Source organism: Mirounga angustirostris, unplaced genomic scaffold (genome assembly GCF_029215605.1).
Source record: "Mirounga angustirostris isolate CCGP_5_RB_7025 unplaced genomic scaffold, mMirAng1.0.hap1 SCAF_1, whole genome shotgun sequence".
Lineage (NCBI taxonomy): Eukaryota > Metazoa > Chordata > Mammalia > Carnivora > Phocidae > Mirounga > Mirounga angustirostris.
The window spans coordinates 38967899-38991554 of record NW_026991709.1 but is presented as its reverse complement, the minus strand read 5'-3'; the positions used below and the strand labels follow the sequence as shown (position 1 = coordinate 38991554).

The window sequence follows — 23656 nt, the reverse complement described above, 5'->3', positions numbered from 1 at the left end:
CAAGGGATGAAGGAGATAAGGACCATGAATGATGACTGGGGTAATTTGAGGAATAGCAAAATGTCCATTACGATAATTCTGGTTCAAAAAGAACAAAGCAAGAGCCCCAAATCATTGAAATGCTATGCTCAAATAGAGGCACCAGGTGAGCCAGCAGCAAACAATGAGAATAAAAGCACCAATTTTTGCATTCTCACTTCATTGTTCTTTCCACTGTTGTTGCAGGCTGTCAAGATGGATGTTGCCTGTCCTGATGTGTGTTCTATCACTTTGACTCACCCACCAGTGAAGCTCAACCAGCTATTCAAGTTTCATTCTTGCCTATTTACAGGAACAAAATGTCATCTCGGTAAGTGTCTTTGCAACAAATACATAGGAGAGATTGGAACAAAGCACAGGCCAAAAATATAAAAAAATGGACTCAGATTGAGAATACATTTGAACCAATTGAAGATCACAAGTTGTGGTTAAGTTAATCCTACCACTAGGGGAGGGTTGACATTTTTCTTACACATATTCAGATGTTGTCTCCTCTACTACGTGAACCAGAAACATTATGAAGAAATAATGGAATAGACACAGAGTATGACACATATGGTGGGCATTTGTTTGAGCATCTCTGGATAGGAGACTATTAAAAAAAAAAAACTCTGCAGAACTTTTAAGAAATTATTCATTTAAATCTATAGCTTGGCGAATATTTTACTGCTTCAGTTCTCCTACTTAAAAATAGTGTTTATTTTTAGATTAATTTAACAGATATAAACACAACAATGTTGAAGGTCATACTACAATCTGAAACGGTCTTGAATGTTTTTGGTTTGGCTTCATGAAAAATGCATTGTGCCAAACACTTTTTCTCCTTAATTTTTAAGCCCTTGTGTATTTTTAAAGAAAATGCAATCCACATGTCTCTTATGCATTTGTACTTAACTCATCAAATTCCTCTTGTATAAGAGTGACTGGGAGACCAAAAAGACTTTGGAATTTATTTATTTTCCTTTGAAGCTCTTTTTATTAGGAAAGGAATAGCATATTCTTGGGGATAATTCTTTTTAGATGCCCAGGTGTTCAGTTTTTCAAGTATATAAATAACATAATCTAGAAGATCTACATTTGTCCTCCTGTCTTATTTCCCCTTGTCTATTAATATAGTGGTAATCTTCATCCTTTTCATTACAATCAGTTGTGATGGTATTATTATGGTATGATTTACCATTATTGTTGTTATAAACTTAATAGGAACATTAGTGTTAATGGGGTTATAAAAATATTTTTATGACCTCTTTATTTACAAAGTGCTTTAACTTCCTATTAATTGAAGACTCAAGTGGAAAAAGATTTCCAGGCTTTGTAGTGTACTCACCTATTTCATTTTCTGATAGACTGTCAGGGAGAGAGAATTTGCCAATTGCTTTATGTCCCCCCAAAAGCTTTCAGTTTATCCATCTTATTTCCACTTTTACGATTTTAAGTGTGCTATTCATCTCCCTTAGCTATTGTAGCCTTCTCTATTAAAATTCTTGTACAAAGGTCTGTCTTTGAAATCTGAATTAAATCTCACTTCCCTTAAACCATTTAATTGTGGAGCTGAGTCTGTCCTGCTCATTCCATTTATGGCCTCTTTTAACCTGTGGATACTACATTGTCTTAATTTGCTTATTCTTTGAATTATAGCCTGTTACAGGATTTTAGGTATTCCTAAATAATCATGTAGATGTGTGTTCTGAAACCAAAGAGAGACCCAAGATCTTTTAAAGTAAGGTCTATGTCTTTTTTTTTCCTTCACATCTTCTCATTGTACTTAGTTCTGATTGCTACAATTTATGATCTCAGAAATATGGCTGGTTGGTTGTTAACTTGCACTGTTTTTATGTAGCATGTGCTACTTGTTTGCTTTATGGAAAAAAAAACCACAGCAAAATACTAGATAAAAGTGGATTTTGACTCAGTTTCTTTTTAAAATTAGATTATAAGTTTGTAATTTATTGTAATGTGAGGTTGGGCTCTTAAGATATTAACTAGGGTCTTGAAAACATATTGCACACAAAAAGAATAAGTGGTGAACAAGACCTTAATAAAAACTGCCAGTTATAAAATACTTTTCATTTGCAAGACAGATACTGATTGACCACAAGCAGCAGGGCGTTGCTTAGGCTTTGTGCTAGCTGCTGGGGTGAAGAGAGGAACAATGACCTTTCCTCTCAGACAACTGTCTGTTTTGAGAGTCACCAATGTAGACAGTATCAACTCGGTGTGAAAAGTGATAGGACCAAGGGAGAAGAGTAGAAGCAAGCAGAGGAAACACTTTTGGAGAGGTCTCAAAGTTAAGCAGGCTGAATAAACTAAGCAATATAACAAGCAAAATAAAAGCCTTTATTTAATAGACACATAGCGCTTGCTTGTGTTGGTTATTATTTTAAGTATGTCACAAACATTAACTCCTTCAATCTTCGTAACTATCCCATGGATAACACTGTTGCGATCCTAATTTTACATGTGAAATACACAAAATAGTTAAGTGAATTGCCCAAAGTCAGCTGTGCCCAAAGTCAGTGGGCACAGCCAGAACTTAAATGTAGGCAGTGTGCCTCCAGACCCCCAGTTCTTAGTTCCTATGGGAGCCTTCCAATATGGAATTTACATACTCATGAAGGAGCAACACACACAGCGAGTGGTTTGGCATTGCCTGAGGGCAACTTGAAGCCAAAGAAGTAAATGCGAACAATGTCACATTGAAAAACCAGGATTTTATCTTAAATGAATCATTGTAAACATGGGAATGACAGGGTTTTATTTCAACAATAGAAAGAACACTCTCCAACCTCGTGGAGTATGGGATATGAAATGACATAGAAAGAGCCAGTGGACGGCATTTGCAATAACATGAGTGAGAAAAACAGTGGAAATAGTGTTGGAGGAAAGCTGAGGCTCATGAGGGTTATTTTAAGGTGGACATTTGAGGGCTGGTAAGCTGTTGATGTTGGATAAAAGAAAGTCACGCCTGGAGTGATTCCTCTGTTCCTGATGAGGACAACAAGGTAGATAGTGGTGTTGATTGAGATAGGGAAGAAAAAAAAAGAACGTTAGAAAATACTCATAATACAATGTAAAAAAAAAAAGTAGAGCTCAGAAGTATATATTCTTAATTGTCCTTTAAAAAATATGTGTATAATATACACACAGAAGCTCTGGTGAAAAGGGGAACAATTATTCATTATAAATGATATACATTTTTAGTAGATTTAAAAAATTTTCTCCTGTATTTTCAAAAGTTTTTGCAATGAACATGAATTATAGTTCCATTAAACTAAAAATAAATGTTACTGGAAATATTTTATTTACTTTTTAAATTTTAACCGCTCCCCAATGGTTGGGGCTCAAACTCACACCCTGAGATCAGGAATCATATGCTCCATCGACTCGGCCAGAGGAGCACCCCTGTTACTGGAAGGAAATATTTTAAACAGTGATCTTATTTAATGTTAATTGGTACAATCTTCCTGGAAAGTAAAATAAGGTACTTACCAAAGGTAGCTCTATTTATTAACCTTGGATCAGGAATTCCCCTCTTAAGAAGCTATTTTAAAATAATATATAATTCTCATGTTTATTTATAATTATATTTATTGTAATGCCATTTATGATACCAAAAACTTGGCATCAATAGTAAGAGTTGTTGAAATGAATTATAGGGCGCCTGGGTGGCTCAGTTGGTTAAGCGACTGCCTTCGGCTCAGGTCATGATCCTGGAGTCCCGGGATCGAGTCCCGGGATCGAGTCCCGCATCGGGCTCCCTGCTCGGCGGGGAGTCTGCTTCTCCCTCTGACCCCCCCCCTCATGTGCTGTCTCTCTCATTCTCTCTGTCTCAAATAAATAAATAAAAATCTTTAAAAAGAAAAAAGAAATGAATTATAGTACAAATGTGTGAATGCATGTTACACACTCATTAGAACAGTTACAACAATATTTAATCACCAGGGAAAATACTTAGGATATATGAAAATAGTAGGGTATGAGTTGTTTTTTTTTTAATAATGTTTTTTTTTTTTTTAAGATTTTATTTATTTATTTGACAGAGAGAGACAAAGTGAGAGCAGGATCACAAGCAGGGGGAGAGGGAGAGGGAGAAACAGGCTCCCTGCTGAGTAGGGAACCTGATGCGGGGCTCGATCCCAGGACCCTGGGATCATGACCTGAGCCGAAGGCAGATGCTTAACAACTGAGCCACCCAGGCACCCCGGGTATGAGTTTTTTGTTGCTATTCACATAAGATATTTCTGAGTGGAAAGGGATACTGATTTTCTTCTTTAACTTTTGTATTTTTCAAAATCTGTACAATGTGCCTACATATTTACTTATAATAATAAAATAGTGTTTAGTTTATAGCCTGAATACTATTACTGATCATTTAATCAGTAATGAGCTGATTCAAATTTCAAATGGGCTAACATTTGGATTTTAAGTACACAACCAAAAAGCAGTGGAAGAGTCACCTGGATTATAAGGTTGGCTATATCAGGGGAGGCAGTTGGTCAAAATCATGATTGCATAGGAGAATAAGTATGGAGACCCAATGATTATATTAAAAAGTATGGTTTTCAGGAGTATTTGAACATAATAAGAGGAATCATAGCTTTGAACTCAAACACTAAAATTCGGAATTTCAGGTACTGAGAAGATAAAAGGGTATTTGTTGGGGCATTATCATTTTGGGATTTGTGAAGAACAATGTTCAGGGTGCACACAAAGATGGCTGCCTCTTCTGCTTGTGTTTTAGGCAGGTGCGGCTTGTGTCACTATGCTTGCTTGCTGGGATAAATTGACTAATATTGAGAAATGGTAGTAATAGGATTTGACTTGTATGGGAAAAGTGAATCTTGAAGTGGCCATGTTTCTCCTATGCCCCATGAAAAGTGACAGAATCTGTAGAAAATTCTTTATCTTCATGTAACTTTTCCCAGTTTTTGAGGGAAACATAAATATTTTAATTTCACAAAGCTAAAAATCATAGGGTGTTAAAATAATTGAAGTGATGGTATCCATAGATAAATATCCTTAACTGAATGTAAACTGAGTACTTTTATACTAACCTTTAATATTAATAAAGGTGATATTTATTGAATGAGTACTACGTGCAAGTACTTTCAATACATTATTATATTTAATCCTCAGAAGAGACAATACTTAGGGCTCAGAAACAGGGCTGGGAGTGTTTACATTGATTTTTGTCATGGGGTTGCCTGGTTAGTAAGCAACAGACTTAATTAGAGAAGTAGGTAGCATTATCTACACTTGATAAATGAGGGAATTAAGTCTAAGAAAGTGTAAATAATTGGCCCCAAGTCACATTACTGGAGTACAAGTGTTGGCATCAAGATTCAAATAGGATTTGGTTTGTGCCCACAGTGTTTCCAGTATTCCTGGAAAATAGTATAGCACTCCTATCCTTTAAGGACACTCCTGAGAATATGACATGTTAATGCTGAATCTTTTCTCTATACAGATACCTGTTAAATATTTCTTGTGCTGCTTGTTTGTTCCTTTTGTGGTCATACCTCCTATATACAGCTGTTAACAATTTAATTTTTATAGTAATTTATCACATGGCCTGTATATCTTTGTACTACCATGATTCTCTTCTAGAATAAAAAGACTTGTCCTTCCTTCCCCACATCTCTCCTTCTTTCTTTCTTCCATCTGTTTCTATCCCTTCCTTTCTTCTTTACTATCTTTTTAAAGAAGTTTATCTATAGATTTAAACCTTCTAGGATTGGGAGGAGGGGAGATTTGATATGGGGGTGGGTGTGAATTTTTATTCTGTGGTTCTTTATTTTACCAAGGGCAGACAAATAATGGAAGCAGTTTTTTACTTCAATGACTTTAACAAAATATTTATGTTGGAACTCATTGTTCTTCAGTTTTGCCGGTTCTTATGAAGTAAGAATCATTATCCTCATTTTGCAGGTGAGTAAACTAAAACTCAGATTAAATGGTGCATCTAAAACCATTCAAGAAGGAAGTATTCTGAATGTGGATTTCTACCCAGAGCTGCTCCATGTCAATGCTCATGATTTCTTTTCTATTCACATACTATCTTCCTTTATTCCAAAGCATAGGACTACAAGATATCAGGGATGAAAGAACACTTGAGATTACTTATTCCAACTATGTCAATATATGTTTTAGGAAACTGTTGCTCAGAAGAATTAGACCGCTTATTTACTTACAATCATATAACCAACTACTACAGTACCATATTATGACTGTGGTTGTTTTCTCTATTTCAGGAATTGAAAAATTGGCCCAAATTCTTTGGCTTACTAGGTTTGAATGAAAAGATAGACTCCTGAAGTGGGATGATGAATTAGAAGAAGATGATCCATGGGGACCGATGAATATTTTGTGCAGTAAAAACTGTACCTTGGCTTCAATGTCAAGCATCAGGGCACAAGGATTAGAGGTGAACTTTGACTCCCCCTACTTCAGCTAGACACTCTTGGGTTGTGTACAAATTCATAGACCATTTGCAATAGATCTTCACAGAGATGGGACTCTTCAAAGACCTTTCTTTGGTCTCCCATGGTATCCTTTAGCATATGACACATGGTGTTGCCCTGCTGCTCTAGTCTCCATTTGGGGTGTATTCTTGATATGTTACAACAACCAGGGCACTGATTTCTGCTCTAAATTTGTTCTTAGAAGCAGCTTGGTCTTATGCCAATATCAACAGTGCTTTCATCCTTAGGGCTCTAAGGCACTCCAATGTACAGTCATATGAACTGCCAACTCCATTGTGCTAAGTCCTTTCTCAATAGGCCCTTTGGGGTTATATTCAATTATACTTTCACTCATAGGATTTTAACATTGTAGGTCAAAATTAGACATCTTGTTTGACTAATTATAAACAATATATTGCTTAGCTTATGTCATACCTTGTATAAAGCTGTTTGTGTTCATGGTTGTCTCCCACTGTAGTAGATTGAAAGTCTTACTTGCAGTGACAGCTTTGTGTGTTTTGTACTATTCATCTGTTTGGTCTTGGTTTTCCTCTTTTTTTTTAAAAAAAAATATTTATTATTTGAGAGAGAGAGAGAGTGGGGGGAGAACAGAGGGAGAGGGAGAGAGATAATCTCAAGCAGACTCCCTGCTGAGCACAGAGCCCAATGTGGGGCTCGATTCCAGGACCCTGAAATCATTACCTGAGTGGGAATCAAGAGCTGGAGGTTTAACCACCTGAGCCACCCCAGTGCCCCAGTTTCCTTCTGTTTTGAATGGACGTACTGCCTTGTCTCCCATAAGATACCTTATGAGATTATTTCCAAAATTAAAAGGCCTATCGAATGTGAAATGGATAATAAATAATTGCTAATTTTATTAGTAGGTACTATATAAGTGTTTGTTGGACCAAATGAGATATTCAGGCTCTTAGATTCACATATGGAGGTCAGTATCCTTGCTGTCACTAATTAAAAAAAAAAAAAAAGAAAAAGGAAGAAACTGTGAAGAATCTGTAGAGAAACTTTTTTCTCTTAGTAAAGAAAACATGGGTCTTTGTTACTACGTTTACAATATAATTTCAATATTAAATCTGTTTAAGGCAGGGTCACCAACGTGGTGGTTTTTTTTTTTTTTTTTACACATATAGTTATAATTTTTTTAGATGTGTTCAAGATCAGGAGACTATCTAAATGAAGAATTTGGAATCTCTAAAAATTGGCCTTCACTCCTCAAAGATGGCTCAAAAGCAAAGTGTTTCTTGTGTTAGATGTTGGTTTTCCTTAAACATATTTAAGTGCAGTTAATTATGAAGTTCTTAGGTCACTTATTATAGAAAAAGATGGATCCAAAGACTTGGATCAAGATACGGGCTGGATACAGTTAAGAATACAACTTTGGTTCAGTGAAGGAATGCTGGGTGGTGGGTACACATTGAACATGGATGTATTAATACAAATAAAGTATCCCAAGAAATCCCAAGCATATCCCAAGCATACTTTCTTAATTTAATGTATAGGGCTAATATTCTCTAGAACAGTAAAAGCATTGATACAAAAGAGTTGATATACTATAAGCTGTTGCAGGATAATATGAATACTTATTCATTATTCAATATATATGTAGGAAATGCTTATTTCATATTATTCACTTGCCTAAAAAACCTGAACACCATGCCAAAGGAAGAAGATGATGATGATGATGGCAACAATTATATTAATAATAATGCCATTTATTCTGCTTTTTCCACTTTCTAGGCTCTACGCCAAAAACTTCACAAACAATAAAATTGATCTTTGCTTAATTCTGTATACAATAGGAAAAAAAAAATTCTGTATACAATAGGAAAAGGAAATGATTATTCCTGATTATTTAGAGATGAGGAAACTGATGCTCAGGAAAGGTAAGTGATTAACCCCAAATCACACATGGAGTAAATGATGTGTTTGGGCAGAATTCAAACTGAAGGATGGCAGACTTTGAAGTCTGTCAAGTGTTTGAACCACTTTGGAGTGAGAAGCAATAAAAATAACATGACCAAAGTTATTTGCCTGAAGGCAGATTTAGGGGATGCAACTCAGAATTTTTCTTCTTTATAAAGGTTTGGGGCTTTAATGAACAGTGAAATCCACTTTGGTGTAGAGGTTTAGCATGTAGACTTCAAGGCCTTCCTGCTTCTGATTTTGAACCCTGCCTCCACAACTTGTGTGCTATTTGATCATAAAAAGCTATTAGATACTTGGTGCTGATTTCCTATTTTTGACATTGAGTTAATAGTATTTACCACATAAGAGAGATATTCTCTCTCTCTGTTTCTGTTTCTTTCTCTCTCTCTGTGTTTATATCTGCGTATATATATCTCTACATATATACATGTGTCATATATCATCTATCTATTTATCTATCTATCTATCTATCTATCTATCTATCTATCTATCTATCTATCATCTATCATCTGTCTATTCTCTATGTATCTTAGAACAATTCCAGGTAATAGTAAGTACTGTGTACGTGCTGGATGTATCGTCAACATCATCATCAATGTATCTGAGTTTCACTGCATCTGTTGCTTATTCCAATGAAGTCCTTCTGTACTTTAGCTCAACATTATTTAAACTACAGTGGTGAGACAGAAATAAAATTGCTTGAGACTTGTAGGAAAAAAGACAATATTTCTAAATATTTCAGTGCAGGGTGATTTTTTTTCTTTTCTCCCAAGACCCTCTGAATTTTCAAATTTCTACATGAACTAAGTCATTAACAGCCTAGGGCCTGATTCAAAGTGCTCACTGAAAAATAATTATAAAAGTTGAACTTTGTTACTTTGTTACCCCCAAATGTACTTTTTCCTAAATTGCTAACCTAAAACAGCTCCCCCGCCTCCCACCCCCATCCTGATATCAACTAGTCCAAAGGCAAAAGCAAACTCTCTCTCATAGCATTGGTTATGTGCCACTAAATTTGACTTTCTCTTCTCCAAGTAGAGATAACTTAGAGAAATTTGAAGGCATGCTGAAAAAATAATGACGTGTTGGAGATCATACCAAATGCTTTTATTGGTTTCATAGTAAAAGTCATTATTTGCCAAGTTTATAGAAGAAAATACTGCAACATAATTTTTGGCCAATTTCTTTTTTTTTTTTTTAAGATTTTATTTATTCATTTGAGACACAGAGATACAGAGAGAGAGCAAGCATGAGCAGGGGGGGAGGCAGAGGGAGAGGGAGAAGCAGGCTCCCAAGGAGCAGGGAGCCCGACGTGGGGCTTGATCCCAGGACCCTGGAATCATGACCTGAGCTGAAGGCAGACGCTTAACCATCTGAACCACCCAGGCACCCCAGGCCAATTTCTCATATGTTAGTTTTACTTCTTTGTTCCTAGCATCAGAGAATCATATTTTTCAGAGATTTTAGAATATGGGCTTACTGTTCAGTTATCATATTATTTATTATGTTGTGGTTTATTTTTAAAGGAGACACTGTAATCCCTTGGTTAAGTGTGCTGATTTTTAGTCAAAACTCCAAAAGGAAAATACATAGGTGTATTTGAACCTGAACAATAGGTTAATACGAAAATCAATTTACATCAGTTTACCCCCCAAAATTATCTTTTTCTGAAAAAAAAAAAAAAATAGACTAAGTTGCTTTCCTTTTCAAACCTATAATGTGCTAATTTTGAGTATCTTGACCACTGGGTAGTTAAATAGGCACAAAAGTTTTGTAACATTCCAACATAGGTAGTTGATTATAATAATACATCACTGCCACTGAAGCCCATTAATAGTTAAAAATTGTCATTCTTCATTTTCATAGTAGGAAAAAAAAGTACGTATCTATGTGATGATCAGAAATTAGTTTCTTGCCATCTATATTGCTAAATTTTATTTTTCTTTTATTTATTTATTTTTTTAAAGATATTATTTATTTATTTGACAGAGAGAAACACAGTGAGAGCAGGAACACAAGCAGGGGGGTAGGAGAGGGAGAAGCAGGCTTTCCGCGGAGCAGGGAGCCCGATATGGGACTCGATCCCAGGACCCTGGGACCATGACCTGAGCCGAAGGCAGACGCTTAACGACTGAGCCACCCAGGCGCCCGCTAAATTTTATTTTTCAAGACTGACTATTTTTGCTACAAAATTAATAGTGTATTTTCTCTTGGTTAACTACCAGAAAGCAAAGTTATTTTTTCTTGAATATCACATTTTCTTTCTTTCTTGAATATCACAATATTTGTTTAAAGATATTTAGTGGTTTTTTTTTTTTTTTGAAAGTGTTGTTACTCTAGCATGAAAATAGGTTTATGGTATCTCTGCAGCTGAAATATCAACTTGAGACTAAGTTGAAGTATGTGAAATTCCTCTAGTCTTTCTTGTGTAATCCTCAAATTCCTTGGAGTACTTCACATTGTAACAACAAATGTATGCTGTCCTTTAAGTGCTATTGTTCCATTTATCTAATTGGTCCCAATAATGTAGCTATCAGATAAGCTTTCTTTTACTGCCATCTGATCCCATTTATGAACAGTATCCATCATTTCTACATGATAACATAAAACATGTCTTTTTAAGACTGGTTCTTTTAAACAAGCCAGCTATTTCTTCTGTATAATGTCTTCCTGCGCTGCTGTTCTGTGGGAAACATAAATCTATTTTCTTTGTGTGAGGGGTTTCCTCTGAGACATAGAGTATTAACTTAGTTCCTATATGCAGTGGATTCTTCAGGAGGTGAAAATTTGTGTATTTTGTTGAAGGGATAATAAACATTTATTATAAAGACAAAAACACAACAAATATGCACACAAACACATAAGAATGCATGCACATACACATGCATATATACATATAAGACCACTGATGTTGGTTTGGGTACATGAGACCATAAGACAATCTGGAATGATGGCTACATTTAGTCATCTGATCTAATGACAGGTGCACACTTTCCTTGTTTATCTCTATGATCTATAAACTCATCAAGGAAATTTACCACTTACTATTCTTGGGATAGACATGGAAAATTCCAAAGATTTAAAAAGGAACAAGCTACTGGGGATAGAGATTCCATCTAAATAAGGCAAGCTCCAGACAATTTTCAACTTTATATTAATAAGGAAAATCTATTAGCAAGGCTTTTTACAATTTACATTTTTTTGTTTGTTTTTTATTTTGTACCATAGCTTGTATCTTTGGACAGTCACTACAGGATTATGAGTCAAGGAAAGTTGTGGTGGTCTCCATGAAAAAATTGGGACCCAGTGTGGTTAAATAAATGGCAATAGGTTACATAGCATTACATGGCAGAACCAATAAGCATCTAGGCCTTTGCCTCCCAAATCACTAATCTTCAAATTGTACCATTTAAACAAATCCATAATTTTAAAAAGGAAAGGTTTTCTCTCTCTTACTACTTATAATATTCAAACGAGCATCCATGATCCCTCACTTTGGCCTCACTGCCTCACTGGTTTGATTTTACTCACCAACAGCTGAGATAGGCTTAGTTCACTCATTTATTCAACAAATATGTAACTGGACTGAGATAGAAATCAATTCCCTGTATATACAATCAGGGAAGTCTTTTCATCTAAATTTATACATTTTTATTGACATAAACAAGTTGCATATTAAAGTGGTCAATTTATTTGTCCACTTAGACAGCTTACAGCAAGAATATGGTTACTAAGAGTATTATAACATAGGACTGGAATTTTATATTGACCCCATTGAATCAGTTGTTACATTACCACATTAATCAAAATAACTTTTAAATTAGATAGTTATTTCTGTTGCTTTGGACATAATAATCGCCCTGATGAATGTTGAACTTTGAAAATGGAAGCAACTTCTAAAAACAAGGATAATGCAAAAATATAAACATGGCAGTACTTTGCCTCTCTTTGTACAGAGAACTGTTACAGTGTTGCTGCTTTTGGCAAGAAACAGTCTGTTCTATGGCCATGATGTGGCTCCCTGATACAAAAGCAGCTAAGAGCATCCAAATGACATAATAGGAATACAATTATGGCTCTCAGAGAGTCTGGTCCATTGCTAGTCATCTCTGAATTGTACAGATTGAAGAAGTAATATGAGCACTTTTTGGGGTAATTTAAATACGTGTGTTTTCTACTCATTTCTGGATAATAATGGTTTCAGATTTGTTCCTTAATTAGTCGTATAGAAATTTTAGTGGTATATTGGCTTACATTAATAAAAGAACAGTCTGAAAAAAAATAAAAGAAACTGTGTTTGTCTGAAAAACACTAGACTATCACAAACAAGTAGATCTGTGTCCAGGCACAGCTATGTATGCATTTTGGGAAGTGGGAAAGCAAATCACAATTTTTACCTTCTGAAAAACAAATCTGGTACTTAAAAATAAGCAAGCTTTGTCTTTATTCTTCAGGCTTTTATATCTCTGCGTAGAAGTCCTTAAGAATATGAAAAAGTGAAAGAAATTCTATATATTTTAAAACATTAAAAATGAGTTATATTGTTATTATATAATACTTTAAAACATAACATTTCCAGCCATGTAGTTTCGGTTCTAGACATAAAGGAATTCATTTGCTGAAGCAACAACTCTAAATTGATTACATATATTTTAGGATTAGGTTAATTACATATTCATGTATACACGAATGTGGTACATCTTATTATGCCAACAAAAATAGCTTTGTTAAAGACCATAGTATAGTGGCAACAATTTAGAATCTGTCACATCTGACCCTGTTACTAGTGGAACAATATTCTTTAACATACTTAGGCCCAACTTAGTAGGAACAATAATTATAATACCTACATCTTAGAGTTTCTGTGAGGTTCAGGGTATAATAAAGTAATTGTTACATGGTATTTAATAGGGGAGAGTTGTTTTAAGAAAAACTGCTTTTAACTATAAGCCATCATGCATAAAAACCATTAATGATATTCCTTAAAATGGAAAATCCAACATGAAAATTAACATTTCCATAAATAGAACAACTGGAAGTACAAACTTAAGTTCTTTAGGATTTAACCAAAGACTTTCATCGTGCTTGCGTTAAAAAGAAAACAGTGATTGGAGCTTTTGGCACACTGGGGAGCTAACATACCTATCAAAACTCCTTGGAGATTTGTGAAAGGAAAATATTTTCTGCTGTTTTCAATGAGTATATTCGTCACTCCAACAGTTTTAAAAATAGCCTCTAAATGGTAAGTAGGAACAGTTAAGTACATCCAGCCATTCAGTCAGTTTTCCATTCAACAAATTTTTTTAAGTGCCTACTATGTGTCAGAAATTGTGCTAGACTCAAGATGAATAACAGATGGTCCCAGCCTCAGAGAACATGTAATGTTTTGGGGGACAAGATCGTGTCCCCAAAATGCTGTTCTTTTACATCCATACCTAGCATCAGATCTTTTAAGATACCCATCAAGGTTACAACTTTTCTATTTATTGATTCACCGACCAGATGCTAAAGCTAAGTGGTGTCTGGAAAAAACTGTGTTTCTGAAGAGATCATAAGGAAGACCTATTTGGGGATCTAGTTATAATGTTTTTCAAATAGAAATTTCTTTGATTTGTACTATAATGAGCCCATACCTTGCATAGAGCAGAAAAAGCATGCCATGTAATAGCAATTTAAATAAAATTTGCTAGTCATTTCATACATACTACAAGTTAGCATAGTATTTGCTCATGTGTTCAATTTCTGATTCCACAAGAAAGACTCTGTTTTAACAAGTTATAAAGAAAAAAACAGCTATTTTGAAAAGTTTTATCTTGATATTTCTGTCATATTTAAGAAATATTTCCATGGCTCATAAATGCTAATGTAAAAATATTCTTACACCTTTAAATAATTTTTTAAATTATCTTGAAAATTTCCTAAAGTGAATTTTGCTAACCCCAATAGATATTTTTCCTAAAATTATGTCAATTCTATCTGTTAGTATATATTTATATACTAGTATTCATGAGGTCAAAACTTACTTAAGTACTGACCAGTTGTATATATAAGACTTACATACAATAAGCAATTATTGTTTTGACATCAAATTTTTACTTTTCTTAGCAATGTTTCAGTCACTTACCAGTCCATATTGTTGAACATCAAAATACATGAAACGCTTTTGCTTTTTAAAGATGTCCCCTTCCCGGCGCCTGGGTGGCTCAGTCGTTAAGCGTCTGCCTTCAGCTCAGGTCATGATCCCAGGGTCGTGGGATCGAGCCCCACACTGGGCTCCCTGCTCCGCAGGAAGCCTGTTTCTCCTCCCACTCCCACTGCTTGTGTTCCTTCTCTCGCTGTGTCTCTCTCTGTCAAATAAATAAATAAAATCTTTAACAAAAAATAAATAAATAAATAAATAAATAAAGATGTCCCCTTCCCAACCCTCCATTCCCCCACTTCCCCCTTTTGGAATATCTTCATGAGGTCACTGAGGGTAGAACATTAATTTTTTTAGTTTATTTTTATATATTTTTATGTTTTTAAAGATTTTATTTATTTATTTGACAGAGTGAGAGAGAGAACACAAGCAGGGACAGTGGTTGGCAGAGGGAGAGGGAGAAGCAGGCTCCCCGCAGAGTAGGGGGAGCCCAATGTGGAACTCGATAACAGGACCCTGGGATTTTGACTTGAGCCAAAGGCAGTCGCTTAACCAACTGAACCACCCAGGTGCCCATTTTTATTTATTTATTTTTGTGGTGATGGATGTTAACTAAATTTATTGAGGTAATTATTTTGCAATATATGCAAATGTCAAATCATTATGGTGTACACCTGAAACTGATATAATACATGGCAATTATTTCTTAAAGGAAAAAAAACAATCTTCCCTTAGAGATGTCTATTAAACATACTATATCATTAATTAATTATGGTTCAAGAGAGAAAATTTCCAAGAGAGAGGTTTTCTTTTCTTCTTTTAACTCAAGAAAGTATTTTAAGATAAGACTTCAAAGAATTTTATAGGGAAAAGAATCCCACAACTCATAGATTATGAAGAAAAAGGAAGGATTTGTCTTTATTTTATTTGTTTTTAAGATTTATTTATTTATTTTAGGGAATGAGAGAGTGCACACACACTAGCACAAGTGGGGAGTGGAAGTGGAAGAGGGAGGGAGAGAAACCCAAGCAGACTCCCTGCTGAGTGTGGAGCCCAAGGCTGGCTCCCAGGACCGCATGACCTGAGCCAAAATTACGAGTCAAGTGCTTAACCGACTGAGGCACCCAGGTGCCCCAAGAAGGAGTTGTCTTTAAAACAATATCTTATGCAATTTGGAGCCAAGTAAATGTAATTACCTTGTGAATGATTCAGAGAGGCAAATTAATTGTAATAGGATAACTTTTGCTCTATATCCAAATTTTAGTTCTCTATCCATGCAACTCAAATGCTATGTAGAAATTAAAAAAAGAAAAGGAAATAAGGAAATGATCTCTATCTGGGGATAGCCACATTCATTGACCAAGCTACCTTACTAAAGTGTGTGGACCAGAAGGAAGTGAGGGAGATAGAAATTTTTTTGAGGGGCATCTGGGTTGAGCAGTCTGTTAAGCAACTGACTCTTGATTTCGGCCCAGGTTGTGCATGGTTTCAGGGTGGTGAGATTGAGCTGGTGTGGGGCTCCATGATCAGCAGCAGTCTGCTTAAGACTCTCTCTCCCTCTGCCCCTGCCCCGCCCCTCCCCTCTGAGCTCACTTTCTCTCAAATAAATAAATCCTTTTATAAAAATTTTTATTTTTAATTTTTAAAATTTTAATTCAATTAATTAACGTGCCCTCCTTAATGTCCATTATCCAATTACCCCATCCCTTACCCCCATCCCCTCCAGCAACCCTCAGTTTTTTCCCTATGATTAAGAGTCTCTTATGGTTTGTCTCCCTCTCTGATTTTGTCTTGTTTTATTTTTCCCTCCCTTCCCCTATGATCCTCTGTTTTGTTTCTTAAATTCCACATGAGTGAGATCATATGATAATTGTCTTTCTCTTATTTACTTTGCTTAGCGTAATACCCTCTAGTAAAACATTAATTAGACAAAAATTCCAAATGTAATTTGGACTGGTTTGTTTCTACCTTCTAGACACACCTTAGAGCAAGGTAAACTTAGAAGGAAAATTCTATTCTAAAATATAAAATAGTAACATTTCCATATATGTAACATGTACACATTTTTGTCCAGAAATTCTGGACAATTCTGGACAGAAATGTATGTGTGTGTGTGTATATATATACACACACACAGAAATGTATATGTGTGTGTATATACATATATATGTATATATATATACACATACATATAGAAATACCTTTCCAAATGATAATCATATGGTATACATGGAAAATGATGACAAGGAGTGTCCTTAACCAAGAGGTTATGCTTAGATATCCTATGTGGTCTAAAGTGTGTTGAGTTTAGCTTAAATAAAGTTCATAGACCTAAAGCCTTGAAAACTATATGCTTCACACCAAGAAATTTTTTTTTTTTTTTTTTTTTTAAAGATTTTATTTATTTATTTGAGAGAGAGAATGAGATAGAGCATGAGATGGGGGAGGGTCAGAGGGAGAAGCAGACTCCCCGCTGAGCAGGGAGCCCGATGTGGGACTCGATCCCAGGACTCCAGGATCATGACCTGAGCTGAAGGCAGTCGCTTAACCAACTGAGCCACCCAGGCGCCCCACACCAAGAAATTTTGAATGTATTGGTTCTGTTATGACTTATCTGAAGCCACTGAATTTTTTTTTTTTTTTTTTTTTTTTTTTGTTATGTTAGTCACCATACAGTACATCATTAGTTTTTACTGTAGTGGTCAATGATTCTGAAGCCACTGAATGTTTACAAATAGTTTCTTCCTAAATCAGATATAGGAAGAAAGAGGAGTGTCTGGGTGGCTCAGTCGTTAAGCGTCTGCCTTCGGCTCAGGTCATGATTCCAGGGTCCTGGGATTGAGCCCCGCATCGGGCTCCCTGCTCGGCGGGAAGCCTGCTTCTCCCTCTCCCACTCCCCCTGCTTATGTTCCCTCTCTTGCTGCCTCTCTCTCCTTCAAATAAATAAGTAAAAATCTTTAAAAAAAATCTATAATATAGAGAGAACAATATAGCAAATAAGGACCACACAGGCTTAACAACCTGACTTCAAAACCCAGTTCTACCATTTATTACCTTTGTGACCTTCTGTGGGTCAGACTCCCCATCTATAACTAGGGATGACTCCTTCTTCCTTTCCAGAAAAGTATCTTCCTTACAGGGTTATCATGAAGATTAAATGAGTTAATACACAAAGAAACACTTGGAGTAACACCTTAGTAAGAGTTAGCTCTTATTATCAATGCTCATGAATCCACAACTCTTAAAAAAGCACTTTTGTCTTCTAGAAAATAAAATTTGTAAATCCAGTAAGACACTCAGTGCTATGAGTGCTTCCTATAAAAAATTATTTGTTATCAAATCATTTCTAGTTAGGCTTATCTAATGCTAAAAGCCCAGAGAAAGGAGAAATAATCTGAAAGAAAGCAAACACGTTAGTTATTAGGCTTTCAAATATTCCCAAATATCTAAACTAGATATTGCCATGACAGTGAAATCTAGCCAGACAGATATTATTCTCATCTCCAGGTGATTATATGGTTAGACATTTAAATGGTGAAATATCATTTTTTTATGCCTTTCAAGAAAGGAATTAAAGTGATTGTTAATTAATTGCATGACTAATTGGAGACCGTGAATGCCCAAAGAGAAATTGGCCAGCAGACCCACCCAATTCAAAGTGAACAGATTGCAACTATGTTCTCTTACCTTCCTGGCTAAGGTCAAACTTTAGAGACATATTTTAAAAAGAGTGAATGAGACTATTCCACGAGACCAGCACAAAAAGAATGGAATGTAGTTTCCTTTTTAAATTTATTTCAACTGGCAATGTCTTGAGCCAGTTTCTGAGTAACTTTTGTATGTTTAATGAGCAAAAATTCAAGGGGAAATTTTTGATTCCCAAGTCAGCCAGCCATAGATCCTCTAGATTCGTTGCCATAAAAATAAATTACGAGAAGTTAGGTCTTGAAAGAGCCTATCTGATTATAAAAGCTCTCATTACACCTAGTGTGAAAGGGATTTTAAATGGACAGCATAAAAGGAATCTCTGAAGAAAGTATGGTGCATCCAGGTGAATAATGCACCTAGCCCTCCTCAGACTTGCCTGAATAGACAGACAAAAGAATCCCTGTTAAATCTCCCATCCAAGTACTAACCAGGCCCGACCCTGCTTAGCTTCCGAGATCTGAGGAGATCGGGCGCATTCAGGTGGTATGGCCCTAGACTCCCTGTTAAATCTCAAGGGGATTCAAGAAAAGTATAAGTCTTGCTGTCCACACAAACCAAAATTTGGATAAATCAGAGAGCTAATATAATGGAGCCAAAACTGTCCTAAAATTTCACATACTCTTATTTAAGATATCTGTCAAGAGTTTAACGAAGTGGTTCCATCGTATTGCTGCCCCCACGGGCATTTTGTTTGGCCAGGTAGACTACAGGACCTCAAGCTGACACGAGCCTCTCACGGAAGTGCGTGCCATGGACAGCAGTCCTCAGAGGCACAAGCAAACATAAATTTCTAATGTGACCTCCCCAACTGCCGCTGCGATCAACAGTCTCCCTTGCCTCCCAGGGCCTATCATTTATGCTCAACTTAGATAAGATCCCATGGAGGTTGCCCACACCCCACTCTTTTGGTTTGAATTGACTGATCCCACCTTAGCTCAGGAATTCCAAAGCACTCCACCCACGAGCCCTAATAGAGGCATGTGATCCAGGTCCTGCCTCTCTCTTGGCCTGCACTCTGCCTTGACCTCTCCATATGACCCCTGGAGGCATGCTGTATACTTCCCCTTGGATCTAGGAGGAATAGATTTCCCTATTTCATTTTCTTTTGTAGTTTGTAGCTAACCATGGCTCACCATCTAGCACCCTGTGCTCGACTTAATAAATCTTAATTTAACGAAGTTATACCAATATCATAGTAAACATATGGCAATTTAAATATCATAGTCAAAAATCTTTTACATAGAAAATAAAGTTAATAATATAACTAACTTATAGCTACCATTAGATCCCAATTATAAGTTCTTCAAGGTTCCCCAAATTAAGGATTTCTATGACTATAGCAGATATTCTAAATGATCTTATGTGTCTATTAAAGTAGACCTAGTGGATGAAAGAGAATAAAAAAAAATGTACCATTATTAGAGAATTAGGATAATTTTATTGCTACTGTATGTAGGTAAAACTGGTTGGGTGATTTGCTTGGAATTTAAGAGTTATCTGCCCAACAAGACCTCAGAAGCAAAGACCACAGTGATTAGACTCACAGCTCAGAGCGACCAAAAGAACGGTTTGCAAGTTTACTCTGGAGCAAATACAATGCAGCCTTCAAGTTAAATAGGGACATCATAATTTTGACATTGTATAGATATCTTTATTTTATTATTATTATTTTCAGTGGGATATTAAAAATAAAGGACATCATTATATAAGAATTAACAGGATAAAGTCAACATTGAGATGAAAATAGACTATGAAACTTTTTCTGTAAGAAAAATAGCCATAGTGCATTAGCTTTTGCTGCATTTCACAGATTCATGTTACCACTTTCAATATGTGAGTAAATAATAAACATTATTGACTGGATTTTTATGTATGAGTTCCAGAATACCCAATGGGAAAATGCCATGTTCTCAGGATAGCTACATCATTTTAGGTTTGATCCAAATACTACACACACACACACACACACACACACACGCAGCAAATCCTATAGAATGATCCAAACACTTTAGGTGAATTTGCTTTTGGTCATTGTATTTGAGTAAATTTTGTAATTTTTTTAATGGATAGTGGGCAGATTCAAGACAGCTGCACACTCTAACGCTACCCCCATGAAGAAGTGGAGAATCTGGGTGAGGGCTGTGACTGCTTTGGGCAATAACATGCAGCCACAGTAACCCTGTGGACAGGGCTGGGTCTGGACCTTGAGAGGCTAGGAGCATCTACTTCCTGTTTCTTGGAACACTCTCTCAGGCAGCCCTGAGCCACCACATAAGAGTTCTGATTACCTGAGACTGCTGTGCTGACAGACATGTTCGGCATCCTCCTTGACAGCCCCTGACCAAGCTCAGCCTTCAGTCATCCCCACTAAAGCCCCAGTTGTATGAATGAAACCACCTTGGACCTTCCAGACCAGCCCTGCCACTGAATACCAGCGTGGCTTTTGCCAAAACCACATGGAACAGAAGAGCCCAGCTGAGCTCTGCCTGAATTATTAACCCAAAAGATCATGAAATACATCTAAAGATGGGTTCTACATATCTTCCAGTGCTTTATTTTTATTTTTTTAAAAAGGAGTTTATTTATTTATTTGAGAGAGAGAGTGAGTGAGAGAAAGCACTGGGAGGGGGAGGGGAGAGAGGAGCAGAGGAAGAGGGAGAAACAGACTCCCCCCTGAGCAAGGAGCCTGATGCGGGACTCGATCCCAGGACCCCAAGATCATGACCTGAGCCAAAGGCAGCTGCTTAAGGGACTAGAGCCACCCAGGCACCCCCAACCCAGTGCTTTATTTAAATCATATTTTTTATTTGAGTGAAGCCAATGAAAACATCTTTGTCAATAACAACTGTATGTAGTTGAGGGAACTTATTTGGTTTCCTGTGATAAATAGAACAGAATTCTTGCATATAGATCTTACAATTTTGTCTCCTTAAATTCAGAATAAATATATTAAAGAATTCTAAAAACAAAAAGAAAAACAAAAAATAAAAGATGGAACCCTGCTTAAATTTCACCTCCTTGGAGGGGCCTTCCCTAACCAACCTATTTGTGCATCTGTCATTGATCTCCTTACTCTGCTTATTTTTGCCTCATTACACCTATCACAACTGACACATCGCATATCACTTCCCTGAGTGTACTCTATTTTGTTTCCTGCATAGAAGTGACTGGCACATTTTAGCCTCAACAAATATTTGCTATAGAAGTAAAACTTTGTCTTCTTACCTGAAAATTATAAACTTGGTTTTAATAAGTAAAAATACAAGTTGCCCCAATATTTTTAGAGAGAAAGGTAGTCTGACCTTGTCTAAAGATAGAAATTTTTATTTTTTAAGAAATGGTTAACATACATTCAATAATGCCTTTATTTTTAGGGACCTATAGTTACTTGATATTCATTTATATAGCCAAAGCTATTTAAAGATTAGCTTACTATTATGTATCCTATTAAAACTTACAGTTCTCCCTGGAGTTAATCGACTTACCATTTTTCTTTGTCTTCCCTTGATTTGTGTTTAATTTACATGACAGTAAATTGTATATGAAATACTGTCCCCAGTATTTCATGTGATTATCTGTATAATTCATGTTCACGAGGGTGTCAAGACATTTATTTTAGTACATGAGAGTTTACAATGGCATTGAAAGGTCATGTTGATAAAATTAATTGTCCTGTTTGACAAAGGGTGGAAAAAAATCTAGAAGGCCTTTAAGTAAAAAGTGAAATTAACTTTAAAATGGCAAAACATACAGTGGCTCCCCATTCGGTTTAAATGAACACACTATTATCAATCTTTTCATAAAATCTCAGTGTGGTACCATTTCCCTATTAAATCTTTCTGCAAAGAGAGTGGAGCTATTTTGTATGCCTATCCTTTGTTCTTCTACCACTTTCTGTTTCCCATGTTTACATTACAAGGGGGAAGTTAAGAAAATAATAGAGGAAGCCAACTGAGAAAGGCCACATAGAAGATTTGAAGCTTCGGGAGTAAGAGCAAGGAGAACAAATCCTCAAAGCATGTTGCTTGCATGGCTAACAATACATTTCACTTTAAAATTCAGTTAAACTGCATGAGAAGCTACATCATTATTTTCCTGAATTAATTTCTCTCTCCTATGCAACAATGACTGTTCTTCTTATCAACCACTCTCATAATGGGGAGTAAACAACCAACCACCTCAGCAAAATATATTATTAAGATTCTTCCTTTTTCGGGCCAGCTGTCTCTGCAATTATATTTTACAAATACAATTCTACACAGCTCCTCTCAGTTGAACACAATAATGTAATTTTACTGAATGACTCTGCAGAAGGCCTAATTATTTCTTGAAGCAGGGCTCCTGATGTTATTTTGCATTTAATTCATGACCACATGCTGAAGGTTATTATCTGTGCAGCAACCAATTGAAATGTTTTCTAAAAAGTATTTCACGTACTTTTTAACCTGTGACTCTTAAAAACAATTGTGCTTTGCTTTGTTTTTTGAACACACCTGAAGGGTTCAAATATAATAGAGAATTAAATTATAAACCATATATATTGAATTAAATCCATTTTGATTCAAAAATACATATTAATTCTAGTATTATTGAAAGTACGCCTGTGTCATCCAATCAATTACCCATATAGTTTATTTTAATAAAATAAACTTGCAGATCTGTGTCAGTGACTATTCATTCATGGAGTAGTTCCTGAAAGCATCAATTAAAAATGATCTCCTCTTCTTGAAATATCTAGATCTTATTCAAATTTCCTTGTGGCATCCACTATATATTATTCATCACATATTGCTCTAAACTGTAGTAATTTTTTTTACAATGACACACATAGTTGTCTGCATATACTTATCTTCCATTCGGAATTATATTGATATGAAAATAAATACAATAAAAGTAATAGTTAACATATAACAAGTGCTTACCATGTACCAGGAATACATCACCCTTTAGATATGTTATCTCCCTAAATCTTCACTGTGGTCCTGGGTAAAAAATCTCATTTAACAGATAAGAATTTCAAAACTTGGAAAGATTTAGTAGCTTGCAAAAACGTAGGCAGTAAATTGAGAACACAGGATTCTAGTCAAGAGATCTGCTATCATTGATCTAGTTCATAACACTCTACATGCTGACATATATTTAGGTTAAGTTTTCAATTACTGAGATATTACTTGTGTGTGTGAGAGAGAGAATGTGTGAGATCTTCTGCAAGATATGTGTTTGTGTGTGTGTGTGTATTTAATATATACATATTGAAATGATTATAGGGGTAACATCCAAATTTCCCATATGGATGTTGCGTCTTTAAAAACAGGCAAACCCAGCAGTAATAATATTAACAAAGTCCATTTGTACATTCTAGGAT

General features: G+C 35.7%; 1 long non-coding RNA gene across 1 annotated transcript in view; it reads left to right on the top strand.

Moving 5' to 3' along the window:
* Window positions 1-222: 222 nt before the first annotated feature.
* Window positions 223-23656, top strand: part of LOC135362116 (uncharacterized) — a 234641-nt gene continuing 211207 nt past the window's right edge. The window contains exons 1-3 of the long non-coding RNA XR_010406550.1: window positions 223-349; window positions 6291-6463; window positions 8256-8401. This is a non-coding gene — a long non-coding RNA (uncharacterized LOC135362116). The remainder of the gene's footprint in view (window positions 350-6290; window positions 6464-8255; window positions 8402-23656) is intronic.